The following is a 13045-nucleotide window of genomic DNA, read 5'->3' on the forward strand; positions in this document are numbered from 1 at the left end:
CCCAGCCAGAGAGGGGGGGACGGGTTTAGGGAGGGGGTGGCTGCCCCAGGTTCAGGGAGTGGGGTTGGGGCTGACCCAGCCGGGGGGGGGGCGGGTTTAGGGAGGGGGTGGCTGCCCCAGGTTCAGGGAGTGGGGTTGGGGCTGACCCAGCCGGGGGGGGGCGGGTTTAGAGAGGGGGTGGCTGCCCCAGGTTCAGGGAGCAGGGTTGGGGCTGACCCAGCCGGAGGGGGGTGGGACTGGTTTAGGGATGGGGTGGCTGCCCCAGACTCAGGATAGCAGGTTTGGGACGGCCGGGGATGTGCCCCAGGGAGGTTGGGGACACCTCCCCAGGCTGGGGGGAGGACCCGGGTTGGGAGGCTGCCCTAGGGGGCTGTCCCACTCCCAGGATGGGGGGACACCCCGGTTGGGAGGCTGCCCTGGGGGGCTGTCCCACTCCCAGGCTGGGGGAGGGATGACACCGGGGTTGGGAGGCTGCCCTGGGGGGTGCTGTCCCACTCCCAGGCTGGGGGGGGGACCCGGGAGGCTGCACTGGGGGGGTGCTGTCCCACTCCCAGGCTGGGGGGGGGACCCGGGAGGCTGCCCTGGGGGGGTGTCCCAATCCCAGGCTGGGAGGTCAGGGCCAAGGGGCTGTACCAGGCTGGGGGGGGCTTTCCCGGGGCAGGGCAGCAGGGTTGGGAGGGCTCCAGGAGGGAATGGGGTGCAGCCGAAGGGAGGGGCTGTACCAGGCTGTGGGGGGCTGTCCCGGGGCAGGGCAGCGGGGTTGGGGAGTTCTCCAGGCTCGAGGGAACAGGGTGCAGCCGGGGGGGGGAGGGGCTGTACCAGGCTGGGGGGCTGTCCCGAGGTGGGGGAGCAGGATGGGGGGGTTCTCCAGGCGGGAGGGAGCGGGGTGGGGCCGCGGGGGGGGCTGTACCAGGCTGAGGGGCTGTCTTGGAGCGGGGTTGGGGGGGTTCTCCAGGCAGGAGGGAACAGGGGGGAGGCTGTACCAGACTAGGGAGCTGTCCCGGGGCGGGGGGGGGGGTTCTCCAGTCGGCAGGGAGCGGGGTGGGGCCGGGGGGGGCTGTGCCAGGCTGGGGGGCTGTCCCGAGGCGGGGGGGGGTTCTCCAGGCGAGAGGGAGCTGGGTGGGGCTGTCCCGGGGCGGGGGGGGGGGGTTCTCCAGTCGGCAGGGAGCTGGGTGGGGCCGGGGTGGGGCTGTGCCAGGCTGGGGGGCTGTCCCGGGGCGGGGGGGGGTTCTCCAGGCGAGAGGGAGCGGGGTGGGGCTGTCCCGGGGCGGGGGGGGGGTCTCCAGGCGAGAGGGAGCGGGGTGGGGCCGGGGGGGGGCTGTGCCAGGCTGGGGGGCTGTCCCGGGCCGGGGGGGGGGTTCTCCAGGCGAGAGGGAGCGGGGTGGGGCCGGGGGGGGCTGTGCCAGGCTGGGGGGCTGTCCCGGGCCGGGGGGGGGTTCTCCAGGCGAGAGGGAGCGGGGTGGGGCCGGGGGGGGCTGTGCCAGGCTGGGAGGCTGTCCCGGGGCGGGGGGGGTTCTCCAGGCGAGAGGGAGCGGGGTGGGGCCGGGGGGGGGCCTGTGCCAGGCTGGGGGGCTGTCCCGGGGCGGGGGGGGTTCTCCAGGCGGGAGGGAGCTGGGTGGGGCTGGGGGGGGGGGGCTGTGCCAGACTGGGCGGGGCCCGCTGGGAGCCCCGCCCCCGGGCCGAGCTCCGCCTGCCCGGGGCACAGGCTGCACCTGCCCCGCCGCCGCCGCCGCCCGCAGGCTCCGCTCGCCGCCGCCGCGCTGCCGGCCCCCCGGGTAAGGCGCGCCCTGCGCGGGCAGGGGATGCCGGCTCGGGGCCGGGGGGCTCGGATCAGCCGGGGCGAGCTGCGCCGCATGCGCTGGGGGGCGATCCCGTCTCCCGGGCTTCCCTTCGGAAGGCGGCTCCGGGTGTCCGGCGCGGTCCTTGTCCTCCGCCCCGCCAGCAGCCAGCCCCAGGGGGGTCTCCGCCCGGGAGCGCCGCCGGGGGGGAGAAGAGCCAAGGGAGACGCCCCAAGGGAAATGCCGGGGTGGGCTGGCCGGTCCGCCGGCCTCTCGGTGGGGCAGTGGGTGAATCGGGACACGGTCGCCCCGCGGGGTTGGTTTTCCCTCCTCCAGACTCCGCTGGGCGACTGGAGCAAACAGACCGCGTTGTTAGCTGTCGCCCTGCCTTTCGGCCTGATCCTTAACTCCCCTTCTCGGGGCCCGCTTCTGCCCTCAAAGACAGGGGCCGGGGGCAACTCCTGGAGGTGACCATGTGGCTCTCGCCCTATTCCCAAAGGGGGTTTTTTACCCTCCCCCCTCAGGAACTTGGTGGCAGCATCATTCTGGCTGTGCGTTTCGGCACAGGATGGTAAAGAATAAGGTGCATGTCTCGCCGTCTACAGAGCAGCCCTCTTCTGGCTCCGGGACAATCCAATAATCCATACCCTCTTTTGCCAGCGTTCAGCAGGACTGCAATGGGATGTATAAATCTTTCTAAATGGACTCCCTTCCGGTAGAGCAGCGTCTCCACTAGCCTCCTGGTATCAGACCCATGCCAATGTGAGAGAGAGCTGCTGAAAAAAAGTTATTTCCCCTCTGAAGAGGTCTGTGTGTAAGTAGCAGGGTGTGTGTAATCACTGTGCAGACAGGACGCAGGGCCCAATCCTGAGGGGTCCAGAGCCTCAAAGGTATTTGTGTGCCTAACTCCCATTGAAATCAGAGGACACATAATTTGGACAAGAGCGGAGAACAGTTGCCTGCATAGTGGTGCCCATGTTGCTTGTTTGGCTCTTGCATCTTGTGAAACTTCTAGAGTTCGCTCCTACCCAGTTTCTGTTCAGACCCGATTTTGCTGTAGATCCCTCCCTCCTGCTCATTACAATGATCTCCTCATGTATTGACCTCGTCTGGTTCAGCATCTTGGCAAACAACCACTCCTGACATGCAGGAGGCTGGTCTCAAAGAGGGAGCTGGTTGTATTCAGCTTTCCAGTGGATAAACGGTGGCTTATGTATGTATTTAGAGTTTCCAAAGTGATTATTTCTGGCTATGGAAGGCATTTTGGAGTCGCTTCAGTCAATTCTGAGCAAAACCTGCTAACGCTTCTTGAAAAACATCTAGCAAATTGCTTTGCTAATCCTGCTACACCAAGCTTCTGTAAGTCAGGGGAAAGAACTCCTTCCCCCAACCCCACCCCCTCGATATTAGTGAGCTTTGGGTCAGAGAAAGCTGGATGCATTTATGAATGGGATGTATGACGGGGTTGCTTATGATGGTGCAGGCAGGGCTTGGCAGCTTTGGGGCCCTCTGCTAGTTTGTGTCTTATGTTCTGAAAATCTCATGCTTTAGGGCTTCAGATAGGCACCTGCAAGAACTTTTTTTGCTCTCAGTGTATTCTGGGGCTTGAGGGCAGGGGGTCTGTGTCCCTCTGAAGCATCGTGGCTGGAGAGGGGACACGGGACAGGGCTCTGAGGGGGCACAAAACATTCTCTCTCTCTCTCTCTCAGGTGTCTGGCTGGTTTTCCAGGGTCTAACTGATCGCCATATATGGGGTCGGGCAGGAATTTTCTCTGGGGTTAGATTGGGTTTTTTTCACCTTCCTCTAAAGCATGGGGTGCGGGCCACTTGCTGGGATTATCTCAGTATATCTCACCTAATTTCTCTGCCATGGCAGGGCCTTGGGCACTGGTGCACCTCAGACCCTCCTAGTCTCTGTTTGTGGCACATAATAGTCTAGTATCCGCGGGGCTGTATGACTTTGGTCTAATTTTGTTTGTTGGATTTAGTGTGCAGGTGCTGGATGGTGTTGGTGGCTGGATGATCCGGTGGGGCCTTCTGGCCTTAACCTCTCTGAGCCCCACAAACAGTGAAAGGGTAAAGACTGAGATTTTGCAGTAAGATCCAACTGTCTAACAAGAGTCCAACGTTCCCAGATATTTGGGTTTTGATCCCATCGTCACGTCTCATCCAAAAATAGCCCCTGGCTACACAGCAGCCTCCTTCTGCTATGTCTGAGTGAAATGTTATTGACCTTGAATGTGAGAAGCTTTCTTTTCAGTGAGATGGCTCCTGGCATGATTTCTCTCTGATGTCACTGGGCCACACTGAGCCCTGCCTAGGGAAAAGCCTACAAGAGACCAACGAACTCCAGGAGAGGGACTTACATGATTTAAAGGAAAAATAGGAGATGGAGAAAAATCTCCGCAAGTTCTTGTACATGGAGGTTGGAGTGACTGTTGGCATTTGGATGATGTGTGCTCTGGACTGAAGATTGCTAGACTAGGCCACCTCAGCTGGGATGGTTGTTGGCTCCAGGCCTGAGACTCCCTGCGGGTTAAAGAAGGTGAAGCGGGAAGGTGAGGTCTGCAGGAATGGTCATGAATAAGGTTTATAGTACTTGAGTCGCAATGGTTAGCAAGGACACAGAGCTCTATAATGGGGATGGTGGTATCTGTTCAGTTTGTGATGGCAATGAAAACCTCCCGGAGGTTCCCCTTGAGTAGCAGGGTTTGCATCTCCCTTCCCATGCACACGGAATGAGCAGGGGGTCTTGGGGGAATCATGATGGGCAGTTGCGTATGGCTCAGCGCTGCTTCCTGACAGCCACTGGTCCATGACTCCCTTGTTGGGAATGGGGGCTCACTGCACTGGGAAGGAAAGCTCTCAGGCTATTGCTGACGGAGGGCCTGATCCTGTGACCGCCGCGCTTGTGGCTACAGCCTGGGGATTGAATTGGGGATTTCCAGAGCTAAAAGCATGAGCTGCTGCAGCTTGAGGTGAGGAGCCAGAGCTTCCTAGTCGCATCCTCTGTGGGTGACCCTGGCATGTGCGTAACTTGGTGCGCATGAGCCGTTCCATTGCAGTGAGTGGCTGCAGCAGCAGGGTCAGTCAGTGCTACCTAAGGCAGCGCATCCCTCTGGGGTTAGCAGAAGGGCAATGCTTCGGCAACAGGTTCTCTTCCTCCCCAGCTCTGCCCGTTCCCTGGCAGCAGGCTCCAATCCCTGTGAAAAGGCTTCTGTGCCAAAACGAGAGGGGTCCTGATGCTGCAGTCTTCACTTACATAACATCCTCATTGACATCAGTGGTGGCCGTACCCAAACGGGGACTAATGCCTACTCCACCTTCCCTTTCCCAAGCCAGCAGCCCCACTGTGAAACTGACCTGACAGGGAGCAGATTAACCCCTGCACTTAGCACCCCTGGTGGTACTGAAACTGACCAGGATCCTGTGGTAAAGTGATGAGCAGAGGCAGACAATGGAGGGATTTGTCGGTGTGTGGGGAAGACTCAAGCTAAGAGCGGATGTCTCCACACCCAGTGTCCCAGCAGCAAGGAGGCTGGGAGAAGAGGAGAGGATGCGTCCATTCTCACATGAGCTGGGAGGGTCTGGTGGGGGGTGAAAGAAGGCAGAAGACCTTCTAGCAGCCACAGGACATTTGGGCTGGTGGGGAAAGGTCAGATTGCACAGTCACAAACTGTGTCAGCCAGAGGCCGATATTCATTGGTCCCTTCTGGCCTTGGAACCTGGGCGATCATCTAGTCTGAGCGCTTGTAGAATGCAGGCCAGGGAACTGCCCCACAATCATTCCCACAGCAGGTCTGTTAGAAAAACTTCCAGCCTTGATTTTAAAATGGATTCTCCACCACTGACCACCTTGGCCCTTGGTACATTGTTCCCGTGCCTAATTATTCTCAACATGTAAAAACAATTTACACCTTATCAGAGAGAGGTGCCCTTGAGCAGAAGCCACCACAGCTGGGGGAAGCTGAACTTCTCACTTGGAGCTAGCTGGTAGGGATGTCCCATCCTGCATGTTTCAGCCTCTGGTGAGTCGGGGTCTAGGTAATGGTTCCAAGTTGCGTACTGTTGAATTTGTCCAGGATTTTGCACCCCAGGGATTCTAGCAAACTATCTGCTGGAATTCTTACTAAGCAATCTTCTAGCAAGAGGAGTGTAAATGCAGGGCTAGAAAATGACATACCGTAATGCTGAAAAGAGGGTGACATTTTCAAAGCTCCAGAGGAGCCAGGAGGCTGTCCGTGAAATGGCTCCACGTGGAACTGCAATGACAATGCTTTTCAGGTGTGTTTAATTTTCCTTGCCGTGTTTGCTTTTCTTGTTGACAAGCAATTACATTTGACAAGAGTTTGTGTGGTGAGAAATTACAACAGGCATAATTTTCCCACTCAGTGAAATCCCAGCAAAAGATCAAAATCTTTCAGAGGCCTGGTGGAACCTGTTACAATGTATGCCCCCAATCCTGTACACACTCATGCATGTGAGCAAATTGACTCATCCTCTGAAACTGAACGGGACTACTCACGCGAGTAAAGCTACTCATGTGTGAAAGTGCATGCAGGATCGGGGCCTCTACCAGCACACAAAGGGCGGCAGAAATGAGTGGGGCTTTGCATAGCATCCATTTGTGCTGCACAAATGGAAAGTGGCCTGGAAATGCTGCTGATAGACCCTGTACTGAGCAGGTGCTGCCTGGCATTGCTGTGTTATGCAAGGGAGGCATGAGGGAGAGAACCAACTGCAGCCAGGGAAGATTGCTAGCATGTCTCAGCAAGGACGGTTATTAAGGAAAGGTGAGTTAGGAAGGGGAAAAACTCCAGAATGCTCTGTACTATACACTCACTGTTCTTGTCCAGACAGATATTGTTGCAGGAATTCAGGTTTCCATCACATTTGCGCACTGGGATATTTTTAGAAGTGAAAGCTATTTAGAAGGAAACTTATTGATTCCCCTCTCCTCCCCCACCTTGACCATTTTGTTTATAATTTTCTACATTTTGTCTGTAATGGGCCCTGAGTGCAGCTATTCTCAAGTCACCCGTTCTCGTGTTCTCTTTGGGGTCTAAATATATTAGCTAGCCTAGGATGTGGCTTTTGCTGAAGTGATTACTCGGTTCCAGAATTCTTAGCACACTGTGTCCCTAGCCTTGTATTGTAAAACTACTTTAGTCATTAAATACCTCAAGTCTTGACTCTGTTGTGTCAGAGTGAAAGGTCTGATGGGATGGGTCAGACATATGAAAAGCAGAGCAAAGGCTAGGAGGTACCTGCAGACAGACTTGGACAGGAATAGGCTAATTCAGTTTAATTTAATTTTACTGAGACTTTGAGAAAGAGATGCACTTTTCAAATGCTGTCAATTTCTCTTCAATCCCATCAGTTGTAAGGACTTTTTTTTTCTGGGTTTATACTGTGCTTTTCACATTTCCACTTCTAGTTCTGTAGACTTTTAGGGCCAGACATGAGTCTTCTGACCTCTTGCATTAGAACAGAGAATTTCACCTAGTAGTTTCCTGCAAAAAGCCTAGATGACCAGTCTTGATTGAAAGGTACCAAGTGATGGAGAATCCATTACATCCCTAGGTGAGTCTGTGGGTTGTTCCAATGGTTAATTACTAGGGCCCTATCAAATTCACAGTCCATTTTGGTCAATTTCATGGTCATAGGGTTTTAAAAATAGTAAATTTCATGATTTCATCTATTTAAATCTGAAATGTCACCATGTTGTAATTGTAGGGGTCCTAACCCAAAAAGGAGTTGGGGGGGGGGGTTGCAGTACTGCTACCCTTACTTCTGCACTGCTGCTGGCAGCCTTCAGAGCTGGGCAGCGGAAGAGCGGTGGCTGCTGGCTGGGAGCCCAGCTCTGAAGGCAGAGCCCCCGCCAGCCGCAGCACAGAAGTAAGGATGTAAGAAGCAAGAGCTGGGCCTTTAGTCAGCAGCTGCTGCTTTCCGGTCGCCCAGCTCTGAAGGCAGCACAGAAGTAAGGGTGCCAATACCACAATCCTCCTTAACATAACCTTGTGACCCCCTGAAACTCCCTTTTGGGTCAGGACGCTGAATATGAGAAACTCTGGTCTCTTCATGAAATTGGTTTAGTATAGGGTAAAAGCACACAAGACCAGATTTCATGGTCCATGACACGTTTTTCATGGCCACGAATTTGTAGGGCCCTATTACTTACCCTCCCTGTTTTTTAAAAAAATAAGTGTGTGCCTCATTTCCAGTTTGACCTTGGACTCCAGCTTCCAGCCAGTTCACGCTCAGTAATTCAGTATTTGGGGACAGCCCGCCGTAGTAACATGTGCATGTTTCACTGTTTGCAAGTGTGTGACCGTTCTGGGCAGGGATCTGTAGCAGTCTAGCTTTTCATGCACAGTGGATTCATGGGGGGTCTCCAAGTAAATGTGAGTATGAAGTGTGGTGCTGCCCTATAAATGCCCTTACCTAAATGGCGTGGTGGGGTTCACTATAAATGGTCATGAATTACGCTGTCTGATTTCCTGGGTTTGCAAGTTAAAAAGGTGTTTTTCTAGCTGGCAGCCCCACAAATTAGCCGTGAGCGCTGAAAGTGAAGCTGGGACCTCCCCTTCAGTGTGGGAGAGGTTCTGCATGGCAGGCTAGGCCTCCTGCTACACCTGTGCAGCCCCATTGCCTTCAGTTCATGTTGCCGGTGACACGTGCAAATCCATCCAAGGCTAGACAGGTTACACCGGTGCCTCTGAGGCCACCCTGCAGCCTGGGTTCATGGTGGAGAAGCATGAGATGGAAAGATCTCAGCTTGCCTGTCAGAGCCCCGGGGTGGACTTGTAAAAATAAAACCTGTATCAGTCCTTAAACGACTGTGCCCGGAGGCGAGGATGGCCTGAAGATTCTGGAATCTCTTTACTGTAGTTACACATGCACTGTAATCTATATGCACAGAGTTGCTAGTCCTAGGCACCAATCCTGTAATCCTTACTCAGCAAAATGAGGGACTTGGAGTTTTGCCTGAGTAAGGGCTGCAGAACAGGACGCTAGAGCCATCTGTTTCGCATCCCCCTTATGCTTGTTCAAATGATTCAAAACCCCTTTAATTGGAGAGATTTAGCATTCAGTCCAGGTGAAAATTTTCCATCAGAACTGGATTTATGGAAACTGGGCTTTCAATTAAATTAAAGTTTTCATGTAACATGGCTGCTTTCCACAGAAAATTGTGATGGGGGAGGTCAACCCCCCCCCCCCCCCCCCCCGAAAAGCTTTTGGATTTCAACTAGAAACCAAAATATCTGGATTTGGCTATGCTGCTGCAGTGTCCCATGGGAATTGTAGTTTGGGTGCCTCGTTCCCATTCTCAGCTATTGGTCTGACTCCCCAGCTGCACTTCATCTCCCATGATGCACTCTGGCCATGCCACTGCCATGATGCACCACTTTCCCAGTTCAAGAGGGGAAACTATGGTTCATCATGGGAGATGTCCATAGAGGAGAATAGCAGCATGAATCACCCAGAATACAGCTCCCGTGAGACACTACAACAGCATTTCCAAATCAAAATATTTCAATGATCAGCCATAATATTTTGGATTTCAATTTTTTGCAGAAGTCAGAAAAAACAATATTTTCCAGGGTGTGGGAAACGACCCTGTTTTCTGACCAGTTCTATTTAGTGTACGTCAAACCCTGCTCTTGTCCTTTGATTAAAGCATCATTGTTTGATGCTACAGGCTTCTGAACCCCAAGTCTGTTCAGCACTCCCCCTTCTGATGCTGCACAGCAGGGTCTGCGCCCAGCCCGTAGCTGGTGGAGAAAGCATTACCCTTTATTGTATAGAGAAAGGACTACAGGAAGTTCCTGCCCTTCACTTTCCAGCCGCCCCACTCACAAGAAAGGGCTGGACCCAGCAGGAGACTCTTTTTGTTTACTGTTTGTACAGCGCCTAGCACAATAACGCCCAGATCTGTGGTTGGGGCTCGGAGGTGCTGTTGCAATACTGCTACTCCTAATAATTGACAATAAAACAGCGAAGGGTGACTCTAACCTTTTCAGTTTCATATGTGTTTTAAACCTTTATTCTGTAAACATCTCCTGAAATGGAAAAACCCAAGACATGGAATATGAACTGTGAGTAGGGTTTGAATTGTTCAAGGTGGGCTGGTGAAAGATGAATTAATTCAGCAAGAACAACTTTATCAGCCCTGCACTCTAACCCAAAACCTGACAAGTGATAACAGCAGCATTAAGACAGAATAACTTCCCCCGCGTGCAGAACGTGTGACAGTCAGATATGTTGATCTGTTGATATAATGGATACTGAAAAAGCAGAGGAGATCACAGTGAAGGTCTGGTGTTGGAGCATGAGTTTAAAGTTGGCGTCTGTATTGGTTCTGGGTATCTGTTGGAGATGGAAGTGAAAGACTTATGGGGTGCCGGAGCACGCAACCTGACCAGCTCCTAGGGGCAAAACTCCCTCTGGTTTGTCTTGTGCTGAAAACAAGGACATTGTTTCTGCACTGGGCTGTGATCCAGACGCTCGCCCGCTCCTTGCGGCTAGTGCAGATGAACAGTGCTGCCCAGAATGGGCGTGGCTGGGTAACCTTCCGAGGTGCCCAGAGAGCTAGATCCTCTTAGAATACAGTGCAGTCAGTGGGTTAACGATACGGAGCCAGATCTTCAGCTGGTGTGAACTGATGTAGCGCCATTTAAGTCAATAGGACCATGCTGAGGATCCCAACCAGGGTGCTAAATTGGCACTAGTTGCAAAGCCAAAATAAAATGGACTGAATATATAACTGGGCTGTGTTCAGTGGGGGGCCGGCACAGGGAGCACCTGTTGGTGGGCTCATGGAGGCTTTGGTTGCTTGAATAGGTGGCCACTTTCTACTAGGCGAAGCTTCCCAGGGCATGAGGCTTCTTTCCAACATACGAGCTGCAGTAATCAAGCCGGGACATAACCAGTGTGGCTCACTGTGGCCAAGTCTGTGTCTGATGGGAAGGTGCATAGGCTGCATTAGCATAGGCTAATGGGTATCCAGTAGCAGTGGTGAGGTCCCCATGTTGTGGAGCTACTTAGTGATCTGAGGCCAGTTACCGTTGGCACTTGGGGATGTTATGGGAGAGCTGAGTTCTACGTGGCATTTCCTGCAGCCTGGCCTGGGCTCAGCTTTTGCCAGCTGCCCTTCATCCATGTGCTGATTGTGGTAGTGGTCTGTAGTGAGATTCCTCTTAACTGCCTGAAGCCAGTTCCCTTCTGATGCTTTGGTTTGTAGATTCAGTGAATGGCACAACCATATTATAAACAGTGGGGGAGAGGGATTGTGTCCCTGCTCTTCCCCGCCCGTTATCAGCGCTCATGCATTTGGGCTCCCTCCAGAATCAGCACCTGTGCACTTAGACCACTCCCATAGTCCCAGGGGACAACAATGAGGTTATAGTTGTCTTGGCAGGTGCACAAATCAGCAACTGTGGGTCTCTCTCCTTGCCCCAGAGAGTTCCGCGTGCCCTTTGAAGGGTATGCGGTCTAACAGGATCTACGGGAACGGCAATTCACGTACAAATGCCACAATTGTTCAACACCCAGCAGCTGCTGTTTTTCAAAGGCTGCTGTCTTTGAGCGGTGGCTCAGGACAGGGGTGTGTTTGTGTGTGCAGTGAGTTTCTGTGCAGATGTTTCATAGATCTGCCATGGCCTCCTTAACAGATGGCCTTAATAAACAGGAGTGTGTTTGGATTTCAGGCTGTTGGTTTTGACAGCCATAAGGAGGCTACATTAACTAGTCTCACAATTAAGCTAACAGCTTCATAACCCCCTGCTCTGCAATTCACAGCTTTCTTGTCCCTGTGACCTAATGAGCAGAAGCTTTTCATCCTCAGCTGCTTGGCTTCTCAATTAAATGACGTGGGCTGGAGGACCGGTGATGATTAGCCAGTTTGAAGTACAGGATATCACAGCTGTGGCTTCCTTTCTTTCCAAAAGGCTTGTCCTCTGGTACCAAAGTGATTGAAACAAGGCCATCAGCAGTGATCAGATAAGTGCCTGACGTAATAACACAGAGGTTAAACTATGCTAAATAGACTCTAATCCTATTAGGGAGATTTGGAAATGCTATGCCCTGTGTTCCAGGGGTTATTTTTCTTGTGGGGTGAGAATCGGTGCACCTGTAGAAGGTAAGAGACTGATAGAGTGGAAGGTAGCAGCTGTTTCTGATTTTCACATGGGGACTGGATTTTATTCCAATTTCTTCACCTTGGTCAATGGAGTTCAAGAGACAGATTTTTTTTTTTTTTTGTAATGAGTGGAGAGAAAAAAGAAGGTGGAAAGAGCAGTTCCTTCTCTGTGTGACGCCTGATCAAATGAGCACCGGACGCCTTTTCCTTGGGAAGTAATTTCTGTTTCAGCTTGCCAGGCTGGCCTCTGATCCTAGTGATGCCAGTGAAAACATGGTGGAACTCCGCTGAAGTCAATGGGAGCGATTCTGGATTTATTCGGGTGGAACTGAGGTCAGACTCTTGCCCCATGACTTTTAGTTCCTTCTCAAGGCTCTGGAAAAAATAAGATCTTATTACCATTTGCACCCCCCACCCCAAATCATATTTGGTATTGGAGTGAGATCTGCTGTGATGAGGGGAGGCGGGGGAGGATGGGATATATTTTTAAACTCCCGCTCTTGTATGTGTTGGTTTATAATCATCTGAAATGTAAAAACATTAACAATGCAGGCATAGTTCAAATAGCTCCTGATCTTCAAAGTAATGTCACTCCCTATCTGACCAGCATCTGGCTTTGGCAGTCTGTTTCCTTACTGTTTTGTATATTTGTTCTGCAGACTCTTCTCATTCCTCATGTAACACCCCTAGGATGAGTTGTCAAGCAGTGGGGACTGAACCCCGGAGATCTAGATGTAAAACCAAGAGACTTTACCAGCTGAGCTAAAAGGAACCAGCTATCTTAGCTCCAGGGCTGTTGCATGGTCAGAAATCTCTACACGTGGGCAAGCCCCCAGCGGGGGACAGAGCGCAGTGCTGCTTCAGGCCGCGTTACACTCATTTGGTAACGCGTAGGGAAATTGCCAGCTCTGAACTAAGATGCTGTGGGAGGAAGGGTGGTCTTGTGGTGAGAGCACTTGGGTTGGGCTCAGGAGTTGAGTTCCGTTCTTGCGTCTGCCACAGACCCCCTGTATGACTGGGGCAAGGCACTCAGTCTCCATTTCCCAGCTGCAACACGAGGGTAATCATTCCTTTCTCCCAGCCCTTGTCTATTAGACTGTAAGTTGTCTGGAGCCAGGGTGTCTCC

At 53.1% G+C, this 13045-nt stretch overlaps 1 protein-coding gene across 3 annotated transcripts in view; it reads left to right on the forward strand.

Annotated features, from left to right (window-relative positions):
• Nucleotides 1–1686: 1686 nt before the first annotated feature.
• FRMPD1 (FERM and PDZ domain containing 1) overlaps nt 1687–13045 on the forward strand; it is a 65933-nt gene continuing 54574 nt past the window's right edge. The window contains exon 1 of one of the 3 annotated variants that reach the window (XM_048850863.2): nt 1687–1775. The gene's annotated coding sequence lies outside the window, so the exon portion shown is untranslated. Of the gene's footprint in view, nt 1776–2140; nt 2593–13045 lie in introns of those variants that run through there. The other 2 variants (XM_075128871.1, XM_075128872.1) reach the window with 2 other exon arrangements.

This window comes from Caretta caretta, chromosome 5, assembly GCF_965140235.1.
Source record: "Caretta caretta isolate rCarCar2 chromosome 5, rCarCar1.hap1, whole genome shotgun sequence".
Taxonomy (NCBI): domain Eukaryota; kingdom Metazoa; phylum Chordata; order Testudines; family Cheloniidae; genus Caretta; species Caretta caretta.